This window comes from Manacus vitellinus, unplaced genomic scaffold (assembly GCF_001715985.3).
Source record: "Manacus vitellinus isolate BGI_N305 unplaced genomic scaffold, ASM171598v3 scaffold_9_pilon, whole genome shotgun sequence".
NCBI classification, from domain to species: domain Eukaryota; kingdom Metazoa; phylum Chordata; class Aves; order Passeriformes; family Pipridae; genus Manacus; species Manacus vitellinus.
In genome coordinates, this window is record NW_021940917.1 from 4,809,516 (window position 1) to 4,826,260 (window position 16,745).

The following is a 16,745-nucleotide window of genomic DNA, read 5'->3' on the forward strand; positions in this document are numbered from 1 at the left end:
GGAATTTCTGGATATGAATACTATTGTCTTGTGGGTGGGAGTTTTTGATATTATCAGGCTTTGCAGATGGGGAACATGATGTTAGAATCATTTGCTATTGAGATTGTTAAGCCCATGACTGCAGCAATGGAAAAAAATATTTTATCTCTGTTGTGTGAACTTTGACCAATGTTTTCTAATTGAATTTTAAAAAAAAATGGATTTACTAACACAGAGTTTTAAGTAGAGACTACTGTTCAACATTTTATTTCACTTCTATCACTGAAATATGTAATTTTGTTTTCCAGACATGGACATCTAAACCCACTATGGTTAAAGTGCACAATTTATGTAGCATTCTATTTTCTATAAGGTTAAGTATGACTCATTGGAAACATCTAAATCCTGAATAGTGATTCACCACCAAAGCAGTGAATTACTGCTTTTAGATACAGGGTAGCCAAGGTGGGTCATCAAAGATAAGAACAAAAAGAGAACAAACAGATGACTCATAGCATTGACAGCAAGACACAAGAAGCATTCAGAATTTCGTGATCAGTTTAACAATGTTTCTCGCGAGAAAATAAAACGAAGCTCTGATGTCTGCTGTTTTTTCCTTCCTTCCATTGTAGTGATGTGTAAAGGCTTAAATAAAATTGTAATTCTAGACAAAACTGTTATTCCAAGGAATTTACATGTAATTTAAATATTTTGTGGGAAACGAGTGAAATGGATAGTGTGCGAGGATGGGTGGAACACTAAGCCAGCAACATTTTATAAGAAAGTGCAAGAACCAAGACAAACCAATGAGAAGCATTTTTCATATAGCTGAATAAAAATGAACTTGCCCCAGCTCCTTCTCTAAGTAACAATGGATTTTTGCACACATCACAGCAGAATATGGTTTCATTTTGGCACAGGGTGGAGGAAGTGTTAACCTGGGACATCAGTTTGCAGAAATATTCTTGGTTTTTGGAGGGTGCCATAAGGCTGAGAAACGATTTTGAGAACATCCCGGTAACAGACTGCTAAAGCTGGTGTTACTGGGGCAGCATAAAAGAGTGTGCTTGATCTGATACCATTTTAAGATTAAATATATCAGATCAAACAGTGCTGGAAGTGTTACATAGGCGGGGAAAGAAATCAAGAATAATCTGTAAGTGAGAAAGGGAAGCTGACAGGGTAGATGGATGGGTTAAAAAATAAAAGAAAGTGGGTAATCTTGACAACTACAAAGTTGCTATCAACAGAAACCTTATAGGAAAATTTTCTGTATGTGATGTATATCTGTATTTGTATTTTATTTATATATATATATTATATATATATATATATACACTTGTATTTTTCGCATGTTTCTTTCTGGTGATGGAGTTTACAGTGTGACTAGTAATGCCTCTGATAGACTTTTCTAGGTGAAAAAGACTTATATGGAAAGCTTTTAATTCCAATTTAATATTGTTTATGATAAGCAGTTAATTGCTTACTGTATTGGAATTGTTAAACAGTTACATCTTCTTAACCTTATGTTCCCCAAAACTACCTATATTTTTAAAATATTTTGGACTGATGAAACTATTGCTGCAAGTCAGGCATCTGTCCAGAGGTTAAAGTGAGAGATAATTATCTTAGTGTTGCATATATAAAAAATATTAACCATGCTCTTAGACCAAAGGCAGGTCTTCTCCTCTGTCTGTAAATGCCTAAATTACTACTGAACAGTGAGTCAATGTCTGCATAATGGCTCTTGGCCTCCAAAATTGTCTTTGCAGATGCCTGTAATAGTTTCAGAACTTATGTCTGGCAGTTTTGCTCTTCTTCTCTGGAAAAATTAGATCAACAGAAATGTCTGAATGTGGGTGTTGATCAAGTATTTGCAAATGACCAAAAGTCAAGAGATTTGTTACTCTGCTTTGACAATGTAAAAAGGACTCAGGTCCTCAGCTGAAGGTTATTCTGGTCTTTTGCAGGTAAAGTGTGTGCTAATGAGGTAAATAGCCATGGACATTCTAACACACAGTTAAGGTGCTTGTAAATTACATTGTTCTGCCTCAATCCATTATTGTTTCAGTGTCTGGAAACATTTGCTGAGTTCATAACTAATGCTTCAAACTGACTTTGCTAAGAGCTTGTCCTTTCATAACTCTGTGTGAGTTTGTGATTACTTTGACTTCTAAAGGATCATCAGGAGTAGCTATAAGCTTAAATTTAGCCACAAAACCAGAACATGTTGACTCACCCACAGTGTCAGCTGCCACGGAGTAGGTTTAATGAATGAAAAGATACATGTTGCAGATTCAAAAACCCCAAGCAAAATGAAGATTTGTATAGATGTGGATCAGCCTTGTTTTCATGTGTGAAATGGGAATCAGTTTCCTCCTTATAATTCATAATGTTGGTACTGCTATAAGTATAGAAATTAATAAATCACACAACGCCTTAGGCAAAAACACCATTCCTATTTTATAGATACTATTCTGATTGTCTTTATAGGATTAGGATTATGGCCACTCTGAATGTGAAGAAAAGAATCAAATCAGAGTGACAAATTGGCTCAATTGGTCTTTGCAGTAATGCAGCTAAGGTTTCTACGCAAATGTGGTGTCTTGTAATTAGCAACATGGTTGCTAATTGCCAAATCAGTTATGATTATTAGTTAGTGCAATCTACATGTTTTTTAGCATAAAACATTCTAATTTATGTTTCTCACTCTAAACACAAGAGGCATTCTTCTGAGAAAAAGAAGAACTTTCAAAACAACAGTAAATAACATTTTATTTAAAGCTAATGACAGAGTGCTGTTTAATTACATTTAAGAATGCTGGGATTTTTTAGTGCTTATGGTATAAAATGGTTACCAAAGGATTTGCAATTGCCAATGGTCTAAGTAAAGTTTTCCAGCAACTCATTCAGATAAAAAAAGAAGGGAGGCTTTATACAGGATTTTAAAATTAGTCAGGAATACCTTCACTCAGTGAATGCAAGATCTACATGTCCCAACATTTTTATTCTTTTGTTGCTGTGAGTTTGTTCATGAAGATAGTCTGAATGATTTCAAAATAAGGTTAACCAACATAGCAGACAGTACAAAGATAAAATATAACAGGAAATTTCAGGTATCATTATGCTTTTTGTGGTATAAGGTTTTCTATAGGAGTTGACCGAACTGGCGCAGAATTTTTTGTTTAGGGGTAGAAATGCCATATTAAAGGCAGCATCAAAATAGATTGTCTCCCTGCAACCTCAAGACATTTAAATGCGCTGTGCTGGAAAGTTTGGTTTTTTTGAGGTTAAAGTGCTCTTGGCTTCCTATATACACTTGTGAATGTAGTGGGGAGGCTTTGTGTTTGCCAGAACTGTGTGCACTACCTGAGGATGCTTTGTGGCCACAGAGGCACGAACCCTTGACATTTATGTTGCAGTATGCAGCTGGTAAGAATCAGAGGTATTGCCTCTGACCTCTGAGAGACACGTTGTTCCAGTTTCTTTATGGTGTGGACGACTTGTTATTATGCATTTTTTGTTGGAAGCTCTTTGCTACTGTTCTCTATTTGAGATAGTTAACTTTTTGTTGTCTTTTTTTTCCTTGTTGAATATTGTAGGTTTCTTCAATGTGATATTAAAACACAATAGCAGAATTTCAATAATTTCTCCATGAGCCCAAATTATTATCACCACAAGAAGTAAAGGTAAAACTTGTTGTTGCTAAGATTCTCTGTTCCCTAAGAAATTGAAATGATCTTATTTTTTAAAGTTTACTTAAGCAAAATTATTCTGACCTAGGCTTTTACTAAATATGATTTATTTTATCATCATCTTTTTATGTTATAACATACACTAGCTAAATCATAAAGTAATCATTAGAGACTTAGTAAAGACCAGAAGGATTATCACTGTACTTACTTGATGCTTGCTTTTTGCAAAATGAGTCATGGAACAGCTAATAAAAATATAAAATTTTGGAAGAAATTAAACTGTAATTGTGCTGTATAGCATATGCCATCTGTTTCCAGTGTGTTGCTAAACATCATAATGGGCAGAGGGAAGTGATCAGTGCTGTACTGTACAGGGGTCAATCATTAGGGTTATCCTGGCAGTCCAGAAGGATGCTGACCTGCTGAGCTGTTCTGGCTGGGAGGACTTGTTCTTGCATGAGGACTGTGATGTCTGTGCTCCTGAGGGCAGAACAAAGACTTTGACTGTAGGATCTCCAAATACAGCTCTGGTCAAACACTCTTCTGAATGTCAAATGAGTTTGTTAGAGACATGGAAATAGAAATTACTCTATGCTAGATTAAATTACTCATCCATGAAAAAACTGAGTATGTCTCATGTCTTGGTTTTCGAGAGCAGTTCCTTTTCCTGTGGGTAAGCCACTGCCAAATATGTCTTCAACATCATGGAGGTATCATATCTAGATATGGTTTGAAGTCTGAGCTAATTTGCCTGACTACATGTTGTAGGTAGATAGCCGTGGGGACTCGTGCAGTCTGAAGTTGTCCTATGTGTAGCCTAATCCATGAGAAGTCCCCTCCCTTACAGTGCCTTTGCATTGTGTATTTTTATGGAGATATTTGCTGTGATGCACACTATGTGGAACTAGAAAAACGTATTTGTATGCAGATCCTAAAGTGCTTGTGCCATAAAAGCTTGTGCACAATCACAGAGCCAGGAAGTAAGTGTGTGATGTATGTGTTTACAAACAGCTTCAGTCTACTTGAAATAGTTTGTGTTAGAACACCTGTACAAAATTGTTTTCAATTAAGAGGTCTGTAAAGCTCCAGAGAAATGTCAAAGGGGGCCAGACACTTTTGAGTGATAAAGAATCAGAGCAGACTGTCATTTTTGTGAAGATAATGGCAACATGTGAACAGAAAAAAAAAAGGAACAAAAAAAGTGTGAGTCTTACTGCATACATTATTAATAAAAAAAATAATCTCTCAGCTACACTTTTTAGCAAGATGAACATTACCACAATATGCTCCAAAAGGCCAGCTTGAACTGAAAGCCAATTTGTAAAGATCTTCCATGTTTTCTAACTGCCAAGAAGTTCATATTATCTTATAAACTTTTTAGACTGCCATCCTTAAGCAAAATGAGTGTGGTTTGTTTTTTTTTTTCATTCAAGTCATCTGTGTTGAAGAGGAGTCTGATTTTTCATTTTGTAGAGTAGTAATCTGAGCATTAGCACAAGTCTCTGGAAGTAAAAAGAGTCACAGTGTTGTGAAATCATGACAGAGAACAGAATCTGTAGAAATTCAGAAAAAAAAAAGAAGAATGTAGAATGTTTCTTCCTCTCACTTTCTCCCCTGAGGTCTCTAAAGAGAGTGTGTAGAGTTGGGTAATATATGACTGTGGATTCTGATAAAAACTCATTTCCAAGGGCTAACTTGAGCTTCTTTAGGTTTCAATTTTGTATAATATGAAAAATAATTAGAAATAATTAAATAATGTTGGGCAGTTTTGAAAAGTCACAAAACATTAAGGTTTTTAAATGTCTTCGCATCACATTTTTTTCTCTTTGTATTTCCAGGGTAATTGGTTGAAGAGGAAGGCAAATCATGTTTGCAACCAACCACTGAAAACCAATTGTGTTCTTAGAATGAAAAGTTCTACAAAATACCCAGGCTATTAGACCTATTCACTCTCTTTGCTGGTATTGTTTCTCTGGATGTTGAGTTGGAAATATCTTTGGAACTGAACAATTTTTAATTGTGCAAGTGTTGAATGCTATGCACATTTCAAAATCTTTTAAGCATGACCTTTTACAACCCTGACCTTAACTATGCCATTTTGAGATCAAGAACTGTGGAGAAACATTTTGCCTCAAGTCAAATAATGGCTGCCAGAGCTCCCAGGCAGAAGTAAGTGGCCTAATGCTTCTTCTTTTTGTGAGATGCAAAATGCTACCATCATCTAGCTCTCTGTTGCCCACTTTAGGAGATTTTGCATAGTAGTTTCATGCTTCACAGTAGCATTGAGTAGGATCTTTTCCCTCCACCTCATTTCCTGCAAGATGATGCCTCTGGACTGTGCCAAACCTGAGTGCCCCGATTGCAAATGTCTCACTGTCTGTATGATAGTCTAGGGCATGTCAAATGCAGTGCTGTTCTTTAAATACAGGCATTTTTCCTGCAAGATCTTTCTTGCTGAGCCAATCTTGTGTTGCTCTTACCAGCTCAAAGCTCAGGGGGATTTAGCTGATTAGGATTGATGAACCCTGGTTGCACAATAAGCCCAAAGGCTATTAGTACCTTTCAGATGATGGGTAGAAAATGTCACATGATTTCCTTCATATTGTTTTGTAGATACATGTGAAAAGGGCAGTTTTCACTGGCATAACTCATTCTGACCAATATCCTATGAAACAATTAAAATTTTTTGAATGTGTGCCAACTGCCTATTGATTAGCTTTCATTAAAGCAGATTAAAGATTAAATTCATTTTAAGAAAAGTTTTTATTGATGCTTAAGCAGTGCTTTTCTCCAAGGTTTCAGGAGACATAATAACAAGAAGGGAAAAGGACAACATTTAATGCTGTTCTTTGTCAAAACTGACTCTTAAAACTAAGGTTTTAAGTTACTGACTAATTCTTTGTAGGGTTTCCTAGGGTGATTGAGGAGACTTCTTTCATCCCAAAGAGTAGCAAATTCAGTTTACTCACTGAATTGATATAGAATTGAACTTGCTTCCCCCACAACAGAATTTGCTAAAGCTTTTACTGAAAGTAGTACAATGGAGTAAATTCATTCATGACCAAACAGTCTTCTGTGCTTGCAGCCATTGGTGAGTAAGAGGAGTAGGTGTGAACAGATAAGTTGTTAAAGTTATGGGCTAGAACTCTGACTGTATAGTTGAGACTGCTAAAAGAGGCATGAAGATCTGAAAGATAACCTGTGTTAGGGCACCACTTAACACTCAGTGGCATATTTTTCTTCCTTTACTTCTTATCACCTACAGTGTAAGGGTTTATTTAGAAACTAATTAAATTCCAATAGCTGTTAACAGTTAAAGTAATTTCAGAGAATGTAAGTTATTTATTTCTCCATGGATACAGGAAAGAAATTCATATGAAAGTGATTTTCTAATAAACTATTATTTCAGATGGAGAGAGCAAATACAGTTGCTGGATTTCAACCAACCCCATACTGGCAGAATTCTATTGTAGAAATTACTATAAGAAGTAATTTGTATCCTCATAGGATGTTAGTTTTGAGGGAACTGCGTTTTCTTCCAGGTGATGAGATGATTTATTTTAAAGTTTTGTGGGAGTAAACCAGGTTTTTTATCTGTAATCTGGATATGGCCATGCATGTTGATTTCTTATTATCTGTGCTCTGTTGTACCGATTCTTAGTGGAAGTCACACAGACTTTTGTCATGAATATATTTGTCCCCTGAGCATTTTATTTCTAATTAAAATGGTGGCCACACTAGGAAGTGTTGTTACTTTGCTGGTGTCATTATTGATCCAAAGTGTACATCATAAAGTTAGTAAACCTATGGTAAATGAAACATATCAATAACAAATACCTATATTTGTTTGTAGATTGGAGAAAACGAATCTTCAAAGTTCCTTAGTTCTGTATCACTTGTAAGGAAAAGAAACCTGTGAACTGCTCAATGACAATCTTAGGTCAAAAATCTGAAATTAAGAGACTGGGGAAGAAAAAAGAAAACAGAAATTCTTTTGGTAAGTTTTTTATTCCTCGTGTACTTCAAAGATGAGATATATTCTTATTCGCTTTTAAAACTCTTTTAGGTCAGACAACTTTTTTTGCAGATGAAAATAAACTTAAAAAATAATAGTAATTTAGGGAATCTAAAATTCATTCCTGCTGCATATCAGGAATGCATATGTTGGCAGAGGACTTGAAAGATCCAGATAAAGTTCCACTTAGCTGGGTACAATGGTAAATACAATTAATAGTGATAAAAAGTCCTACTATAATCAGCTTCTTTTAACTTCTCCTAGTGGTGGAGGCCATTAAAGCTTGACAGTAGACCAAAAAGTGCCATCAGCCTTGTAGCAGTCCTGGACAACGAAGAACTGCACCCAACTGTGTTTCACTTCCTCACGTCTGCCACTGTGCGAACATAAAACTGCACCCTGCTATGTAGCTTTATCAATACCCTGATGTTTCTCACTGCTGTGCAGTAAAGCTCTTTACCATCAAGAATCTCTCCTATAACGTGCGGTTTGACTATATAACAGAAATGCTTTGTAAATAATGATTTTTATTAGCTATTTCATATAGCACCTCCGGGAACTCTCTTACATATTGGAAAGTAGTATAGCTGCTAGATATTGCACTGACCTATGAAAAGTCTTGGCTTCACGCCAAAAGGTGTTTACAGTGTAAAAAATTAATCTGTGTAATGTGCTTCACAGTGGAAAATATTGTAAAAGTGCTAACTTTAATTTTCATTGTTTGGACAGTATATTGAGTTGTTCTGCCATTAGTGAAACAAAATTCACATTGATGCTATTAATATTTTGCTTAGGTAATGAATGATTAAGAAGCACAACATTTGGCCTTTTTTAATCTTTTTTTGATGAGGTTTTTAATTAACATATTTGTAATTTGATTTGATGTGCAATTCTCTTTTTCTGCTGTAAGGCACTCCAAAGTAGTTCAATTAAAGGCAATATAAACTGAAATGATGGTCAAATGCAAACACTTCAGTCTAATGTAGCAAAACATTTTACACCCAAAGATGATGAAAACCTGACACTGAAGCTTAGCTATTCTCTTTGCCACTTCTTTTATGTTTGTTGTTATGCAACTTCAGAAATGTAATTCCCCTTCTAGGTGAATTATTTCTTATTATTCTGCACAGTGTGTAATACTTTCTGTAACTAAAACATCTCTTTTGGTGACATCAGGAAGTACTTTGATGCGCTGGTCACACTAGATCAAGGCCACTTTCCATAAACTTAAGTTGTATATTTATATTTTTTTCTTATTTTGGAGGCAGGATGATGTAATGGAACAAATTCACTGTCATCTTTTTGTTATCCATAGTACTGAGGCTGACATATCCCAGAAAGTGGAATAAAAACCAGACAAAGTAGACATCTGTAGAGTGCTTGGGAGAGAATGATATGGAGATGTCTGACATGGAGAAGGACCTCAGCTCATTGCTGCAAAGCTCCGTAGGTCTATGAAGGTCCCATGAAGGTCTCCCACATGGGACACCAGGAGAGTGAGGACCACAGGGGTTGTGGCTGCTCCAGGTTTTCCCTCCTCTACCCTGCCTTTGCTAGGGAAAAAAAGTATTTCCTCAGTTGCTTGGGTTTCAGCATTTCCCCTGAAGAACTCTCTTAACTCTTGTCTTTTTTTTCTCCTCACTATTTTAGTTCTTCCTCTTCGCAGTCTTTTAATTCCCTACCCATGAGTGTTTTTCGTCTTTTCTTCAGCAATCCCACTCTCTTGTGCTTCTTTAAATACTTCTGTTTACCAGTGCCGATCCACTTCCTCCCAGCCTCTCTCCCTCCCTCTCTGCTGGACTGTACAGCTGTTTTTGCTGTCCCACTAGTCAGATCCAGCACCTCTGAATCTCTTTTTTAACTTCTGCTTCTCAGTGAAAATTTCCTGCACTGAACTCTGACTTTCCTGCAGATCCTGTCTGTCTATAAAACAGACAAGTTTGGGTTAGAAGGTCCTTAGACTACAGTAGTGCTCCTCTGGTCTTCTGTCTTTTCTCTCTGGTGTTCTCTCTTTTAGGTAACACTGAACCACATCAGCAACATGGTTTTTCAAAGAAATGTGACTTTCTTGTGTACTGTGCATTGTTCGAAAAATTAATCACATGAACAGGTGAAGAAGTCACATTAATATTCTCTAATATGAAACAGAAGGCAATGTACACAGCTATTCAAAGAGGCTGCAATTATCAGCTAGATTAAATAATTTGCATAACTTCCCCTTAATTATAAAAAACCCAGCTCTGAAACTCCTGGCATTGTTCACGTATCTTTGGACATACTAGGATTAAAATTGCCTTTTGTGCCTTTTGTGTCTGGCTTAGCAACTTTTTCCTTTCCTTCTGTCTAAATATATAAGTAGAAAAATGCAACATCTTTGATTATGGAAATTCTTGACAGTTTCTCTTGGCTGCTATTGGATTTTTCTTCTGTTAATTTATTCTTACTCTACTTAAATTGTGGTATTTGTTGCTGAACCTTCTCCTCTGAAGTTACCAAGGAGGTAAACTTAGCTATCTAAATCATGCCCTGGTATCAGTCTGAAAAATGTCACGTGTTGCTAGGGGTAGTTAAATGAATGGTTTAGTTACATGCTGGAGATGCATAACCATAACAGACTAAACACTGGAATAGTATGTAAACCTTACCACATAGTACTAAAATTACACTTTTAGACTATTGAATTTGGGAATTCTGTAAGGAGGGGGAAGAAAAATATACTTTCAAGGGGGAAAGTATATTCTCAAAGCTTGAGAATGTGACATTTGGGTAGTCAAGGCTTCTTTATAATTTAAGATAAATACTAAGAACCCAAATGTGAATGTCAGTCTTCATACAGAGTTCTAGTCTACTGTAGCCTGTCTTTTGTAACCTGTCAGTGCATATTAAGGAGGCATTCAGTCTTATGCTGAATTCCTTTTTCACTGATATTTTAATAAGTATTCTAGTAGATATAACACTGAGATTTGTGCCTATTATTAAAGTTGATGAATTGGTGGGAAATCACAAAATGTGACACAACATTAGTTTCTCCTTTCAGCTGTATTGCATTGAATAGTTTGAATATTTCATATTACTTCCATTTATAATGTTTGCAGAATGCTACATTAAGATCCAAAATGAGCTCTACATTTTTATTCCTAAGCAAATGTGATAATTCTCTTAGAATCAAAATGAAACTTAGTTATTGGCATAATTTTTTAATTACATGGAGAAGTGGTTCTACAGTATCATTTCATTATGTTTAACGTGTTGTTAAATTAAGTTCTAAAATTTCTTCTGTTGCTGGAAAAGAAACTGTAAGTAATTTGGGAAGACTATTTCAATGTAATCTTCAGACACCATGTGCAATGACTTGAATGTAATTATAATATTTGTAACTATTAATAATGTTCAGCGATAATAAACCATGTCCGATTAGGATGGAGCTTCACTATGCTCCATGAAGGTTCCTATGCAAGGAAATTAAAGTAGGAGAAGAAAAAACCACATGAAATTGTCCCTATATTCTTTTGAATTGTTTTAAAAGCAATACAAGATATTAGGATTTGAGATTGTATTTGGAGTTTTTTAATAAAACAGTTCTTTAAGGCAGCAGACACAAACTGAAATATGGGATGTTCATATGAATATGAGATAAAACTTCTTTACTGTGAGAGTAACAGAGCACTGTAATAGGCTATCCAGAGAAATTGTGGAGTCTCCTTCTCTGGAGATATTCAAACCCAGCTTGGACATGATCTTGTGCAACATGCTTTGGGTGAACCAGTTTTATTGGGGGGTTGGATAAGATGATCTTCAGGGCTACCTTCCGTCCAAACCATTCTGTGATTCTGTGCTTCTGTGAAAGTTTTAAAAGAGACTCTTTGAAAGAACATGTTTTACCAGCCTGACCTTTTTGATATAGAACTGCTAGCTAAAGGTTCACCAGCATAAACCAGTCCTGCCTCACATCAAATAAAAAGTCATATATGTCTTTGATATGGCTAGTTACTCTGCTGACGAAAGGAGTAGTATCCTAAAGCAAATATGCATGTTTGAGGTCTCAGCCATTAAATGACTCCACAGAAAACACACAGGAAGCATTTAACCGCCCAACAGGAGCCCATGAGGGAAGCTAGGAATACTTGATTGTGATGGTAAGAAGGTTAATAAAGAACATCCTTATTCATTCCCGTAATAAAGAAATGGAAGATGTTTCCTAAAAGTCTGGGGAAAGCATTGGTAAAAGCAGTATGCCAGGAAGTTGACTTATTATGTGGAATAAAGGGAAGGAGGAAAACGGTGAAGAGGTTCTTGGAAATGAAAGAGTACCAGGGTTTTCCCATTTACAAACAGTGGAGAAATCTTGAAAGAATTTTAGTTTTGGTAGAAGATAAGAACAAGAAGAGCAAATGTCCTTTGAAAGGCTAGAAAGCAGGTTTGAATTGCTTCCTTTTATTTATTATTCCTTTAGCCTTAGGAAGATAGCTCGAGAAACATCCAGTCATGAAAAGCAGATTTTTTCAATATATTACTGATTTTGATGTAAATTAGTCTGTATTTCTGAGTGCTTATTTGTATCTCCACACTCAGAAGAGAAAATATTATTATCTGAATTCAATCTTTTTGTACGTTATATGATCAGTTTACGTTCTCTTATTTTCTATTTATTTTTGTCTTTACCTGGTTATAACCTCTCTTTTCCTAGTGACATAGGTGACTTTTTAAATATTAAGGAAAAATATGCAGGTTTTGATGTATATGATAGCCCAAGTATAAACCTTAAATGTTTGAATACTGTATTAAAAAAGTCTTAGTAAAGTACCATGGTTGTAAGATTTTTTCACCTTAGTCTGATTATGAAATTATGATAAGACAACTGTCAAAGTTGTATATGACTAACCTAGGATTTAGAATTGAGTTTGATTTAATAAGCCCACATTTCCTTTGTTGTATAAACTCCTAATCTTTAAAGCTGAAAATTGTAAGAGAAGACATTCCTCCTTGAAGTTATTTTGTCATCAGAAGTGGGATCTCACATTTAAAATAACTGCTCTTTTCTTTCTTCCTCTGTGTGTGCCGCTACAACTCTCCACAGCAGCTTTTAAGGCACTTCTTCCTCGGTGGCACCAAAATTCCAATGTGAATGTCTTTGCACTTCAGAATGTTTACAGGGCCAGGCATGGCTCCTCCAAAATTAACATAGCTAACCTTGATTCTAAATTTCATGATAACCGCTACTTTTGGGCTGCTAATTACCCTTTCGGTATTTTGAAGCAGTTCAGTCACGGAATTAATGGACAACTCTGGAAGGACCTAAGCTCTCTGTATTTAGGTTGGAAGTATTTACCTTAAAACATGAAGATCTAAAGCTACCAAGGTACAGGAAGACAGAATAACAGTGTGAAAATCAAATCCTGAGAACTGTTTGCTCCAGTGCTGGAAACTCAGTTATGATAGAGTGAGTCAGCCAAAGCAAGAGAGTGTTACAAAGGGATAAAATTCTATGGTGTCAAACTAAATAACCTAATGTTTTCTAAAGGCAAAATCATTGGGGTTTATAGATATGTATTTAAATAAAAGTCTTAAAAATTTCAAAGGAGATTTGAATATTTTGACTGTTCTGACAAACCTGTAAGTTCTAGGTTGTCAATGTTTAAAGGGCCCTCAAACAGAAAATTAGTCTAACCACAGTACATTAAAGCCATTCAGAGTTGTTGCTATTTCTCAGTGGCGTTTGCCCCCCTGTACTATGAGTTATAAACCTTTACATAAGGAGAAAAAGAGAAAACATCAGACTCACTGTATGAATTTGAGTGTTTCTGAGTCAGAAAAAAGAGATCAAGAGAACATTTAGAAGTAAGAAGAATGCAGATCTGAAGCAAAAATATTCCACCTTAATCAGTCACTGCAAAGAGGAAACAGACATTTTAATCTCTTTTTAAAATGTGTTTATCTATCTGGCTATTAATACCGATAGCAGTTTATATAATCACCAGACATTTCCCCTGAAAAATAGGGGAAGTTAAATGAAGCCTTCCTAGGAGAGCATGCTACTGAAAGAGTGTATTAGCTATCGATTGAGAGTGATGTACTGCATTGCAAATGACATACGTTTCTTAGCTAGTTCTTTTGAAAGAAAAATTAAGACAGATGAATATTCTCATAGTCTATGAAAAAGACATAAAATTTGAAAGTGTCTTAAGCACTGACGAAGACAGCATATACTATTTTCATTCTAGTACTAAGTAGGAAGGCTTTTGCCCTGTGAAATAAATATTTTTAAATACAGTTACTTATTCATCACGTGTAAGATGCCATGTTTTCTCCTCCTGGCTTCATTCCATTTATTATGCTTCTTACAGGACCCCAAATTCTTATTTTTGAAAGTGTAAAGACTACAGGATAAAGAAAAGAATTAGAATTAAGTTTGAAATCATAAGCTTATATTAATAATGTCAGTGGGATTTTAAGCATTTGAATTCCTTTCATTTTACTAGAATTCAGGACATGGTGTCACTGAAAGTATGTGCTTCATAGAATCAATGAATGGCTGGAATTGGAAGAGACCTAAAAGATAATCCAGTTCCAACCCAAAGACTCATGTGTTTTAAAGCTCATGAAAATTAGTAATACTGAATTTTTTGGCTGATGTGCCATGGAACGTATGCTATTCAGTGTTTAACAAGGGTTAGTATTGTGCCTGAGGGTTTTACAGAAAGCTGGAGGCATAACAACAGTCCTGAACTCCTGTGACTGAGAAACAGTCAGAGCAAGAAGGAGATGAGAAATTAGGCAAGAAATGAAAGTATGAGAAAATACATAAGATTGTAGAACATTTGAGGTAGTAGTAGAAAATCTAATTGTGAGAAAAATGTATTAAATCTTTGCTGTTCATGATTCACGCTAGACTAATAGTTTTATTCACCTACTAACATACCTCTGTTCCTGTATTGTATTTTATTCCACCTGAATGAAGACTTAGGTCAGCAGAAAATTACATCAATACTTGTAAACAGGACATCTTTGCAGGCGAACTTGGGACAAAGTAATACTGAAGTGGTCATTATTATCTGCTCTCTTGTACTTCTCTCTGCTCTCTGTAGTACTTAATGCACACTTGACACAAACTTTCTTGGCACAAATATTTCCCATTAAGTCTCCACTGTGATACAATTGCTTCTCCTATGCTGTGTTCTTGAGCGTCATCAGTTCCACTCTTTCAACCTGCACTTTCACATGACGGTGACTAAACCACAACCTCCTTTTCCTGGCAGCCAGCATGGATGTGTTTCAGCCTCTAAAGATGAAGACATGCCTGGCAACAATTGAAGATGGCATTTCTATGAGATGGTGGTGTATTACCAGTCTTGTTACAAAGTGTATAAATATTGTCATTGAATGTCAATTGCTGTTATAGTGTGGTATCTCTTACTGGTGGAAAAAAAAGGGTTCAATCGTTACTATTCTAATTGCATCACAAACCCTTGTTGAAAGATTGAGGCCTATGTAATGTGAAAAGATTTTCCCAGGTGGTCCCTGTGTGAACAAAATTCTCATGTAACAATTGTACCCTGAGCAGGAAGTTCAAGTAACATCAAAAGAATTTATACTTTACTACACAAGTCAATCATAGCAACTGCAAAACATTCGACACACTGATTGCATTATTGTTTTGGATTGTATCAGTTGGGCTTATGACCCTTCTCACACCTTTTACCATCTGTGTATTTATCACTAATAGAGAAAAAAATAGAGACCATTTGTGTTTCTTTTTTTTTACAAAATAGATGAAAGGGAGGTTATATAATGTGCTTACATGGTGATGGCATTTATGGATTGAAAAGGTGTATCACTGTAAACACCTCACAGAACACTAGTTTTTATAAGTTGGGGGATGGTTTCTGATAGATTCATTCTCAGTTCAAGTCCTCAGAAAAAAGGATTCTGGATTTTAATAATAATGTGGACAAAAATAAGATCGTAAGACACAGTTTTATTGAGAACTCCATGGTAACAATAAACTTAAGAGAATTCAGAGGGGATTCAGAGAAATGTTTTTGAAGAACTATTTTCATTCAACAAGCTGAAAATGTATCTATTTGGGTTAAAAATATTTTAATGGTTGCTTCCAAAAATTTTTTACATTAAAGCTTGCATTTTAAGAAACCTGATCTTTTACTTCCCCCAATGTTTATGTTGCTTAACACCAAAATATCTCTTTGAATTCTATCTAATTTGAATTCTAATCTAATGTAGTGAAAAGAAAAATAAATACAAAAATGTCTTCTTTCAGCTCAGGTTTTAATGAACCTTTATATATATCATATCAAATAATTTTTTTAAGACAGAACACTTCAGATTTATGTTACTAGATTTGAAATTAGATTAAGCATAGTCTTGTTTTGTAATTATGATTTATTTTTCTGTTCTTGAAGATAATTTCTGTTAAACTCTTCATGTTTGATATTTTCTTTCTGTGTCCTTACTGTCCAATTTTCTCAACATGTTCTATCTGTGTGGCTGTTTGGTGGGGGTTTTTTTTGTGGTTTTTGTTTTTTTTTTTTTTCAGGTATTTATTTTCTTCTTTCCATTGGTTCCTTCATCAGTTTTGATTTTACTTTTAGCAATGTGAATATTAGGTTTCACAAAAATTTCTAGGCGTGTTGAACTAATATTTGCTTTTCTGCCTACAAGAAATAGTTCTGCCTCTTTCATTTAGTATAAATGTATTCTTTGGAAGTTCATATTTTATATAGGTCTTTTGGACTATTCACTACTTCAGTGATTTATATTACTTAAATATTTATTGATGTTCTTTTATTATTGTTGCTGTCACTGAGAGAGTTTTCTGTATCACAGCTGGCCAGAACATGGAGTACTGACATTTGTCCACAAAAGCTTATTGTAATTGCATTCTACACTGTGTAGGACCAGGGGTAAGTGGCTACACTTTGCCCTAAAATATCAGCAATAATGATAACCAATTTTTATAAGGTTTAGGACAAATCTAAGCTGCTGTGAGGTAACTGAGCTGTTTCTGCTTTTACTGTAGCTTCTGTAACACTCGAGATTTT